The sequence below is a fragment of the Mandrillus leucophaeus genome, unplaced genomic scaffold (assembly GCF_000951045.1).
Source record: "Mandrillus leucophaeus isolate KB7577 unplaced genomic scaffold, Mleu.le_1.0 Scaffold78, whole genome shotgun sequence".
Taxonomy (NCBI): domain Eukaryota; kingdom Metazoa; phylum Chordata; class Mammalia; order Primates; family Cercopithecidae; genus Mandrillus; species Mandrillus leucophaeus.
Genome location: NW_012108474.1, coordinates 1,863,562 through 1,864,947, shown reverse-complemented (window position 1 = coordinate 1,864,947; position 1,386 = coordinate 1,863,562). Strand labels below are relative to the sequence as shown.

The 1,386-nt window shown below is 61.8% G+C and overlaps 1 protein-coding gene across 1 annotated transcript in view; it reads left to right on the top strand.

Annotated features, from left to right (window-relative positions):
- The first annotated feature begins 79 nt into the window (after nt 1–79).
- IFT140 (intraflagellar transport 140) overlaps nt 80–1,386 on the top strand; it is a 115,834-nt gene continuing 114,527 nt past the window's right edge. The window contains exons 1-2 of the mRNA XM_011966937.1: nt 80–225; nt 1,013–1,202. The gene's annotated coding sequence lies outside the window, so the exon portion shown is untranslated. The remainder of the gene's footprint in view (nt 226–1,012; nt 1,203–1,386) is intronic.

Here is a 1,386-nt window from a genome sequence, read left to right as displayed (position 1 = left end):
GGCGAGCCCACGGCGCGAGTACTGTTGTGACGCCAGTCTCGCGACCTTGCGGACTGTGCGTCTCTTCGGATTGGTGGACAGGCAGCCAATAGGCCAGGGCCCATGCTGTGATTGGCCGCAGCCGTGTTGACGGATACATGAGAAGAAAACGCCGTGGTAGCTCAGAGTGTGGAATCGGGCGCGAACCTGAGATCTGAGGAGAAGTGTGGAAGCGCGTCCGAGGCAGTTTCGCGCACCCTTTCCTGAGTGGGGTGTGTGCTTCTGCTCTAGTTAGCGTGGCCGAGCGGTGCTGGGCACTTGGTCATTTTCTTCATAGCAACAAAGCAGAGGGGTGTTTTTCAAATTCTAGTGTTTCTTTTTTTTTTGAGACGGAGTCTCGCTCTGTCGCCCAGGCTGGAGTGCAGTGGCGCGATCTCGGCTCACTGCAAGCTCCGCCTCCCGGGGCTCAGGCGATCCTTCTCCCTCAGCCTCCTGTAGCTGAGACTACAGGCGCCACCGCACCCGGCGAATTTTTGTAATTTTTCAGAGACGGAATCTCGCCATGTTGCCCAGGCTGGTCTCGAACTCCTGGGCTCCAACGATCCGCCCGCCCCGGCCTCCCAAGCGCTGGAAGCCCAGGCGCGAGCCCCGCGCCCGGCCGCCAGCTGCTTTCTGGGGGGCGCTCCCTGCCTTGCTCCGTTCTGTGGCGTCCGGGGCCCGGCAGTGGACACAGGCCCTCAGTCACCCAACAGCTCAGGACACTGCCGAGCGCATCGACTTTCCCAGAAACGCCTGACCCACGCCCTCCACTCCCAGACTAGAAAAGCGGAGCCCAGCGAAGGCCTGGGCTGAGACCGCCCGGCGCTGGAAAAGCCCCGCCTCGGGATGCACGGGAGGGGAACACGCCCAGGAGGGGAGGATGCCGCGGTCGATTGGGGCTGGGACTGCGCGCCCTCAATACGAAGGGGACCCGGACGCCGGCCCTGCGCCGCCGTCTCTCCGAAAAAAAGCTCGTCCGGCTTCTCTCTTGCAGAACGGAATAACCCGGCCCCCGGCGCTCAGACCTCGGAGCAGCACGTGCGGGCCCGATCGCCTTCGGCTCTTTCCGGCCGCTCGGGGCGCTTCGGGCGTCCTCGGGGCCGCCTCGCTCACCTTCGGCTATTTCCGCGTTCCTGGCGCGCCGTTGTCCCGGCAACGCGCGGCGGCTCAGCGGCCTGGCGGAGGTGAGTGGCCTCAAGGGCTAGGGCGGCCGAAGGCAAGTTTTAAATTCTGAAACGTGCTAAGTTACCTTATATTTACATCTCTAAATAAGTATACTTATGTCAGAATTCTTTACCAATGTGTAAGGCCATGATTCTGAAGGCCAGCCTTCTTTGGTTGAGAATGAGGCAGGAGAAGTGGGCTCAA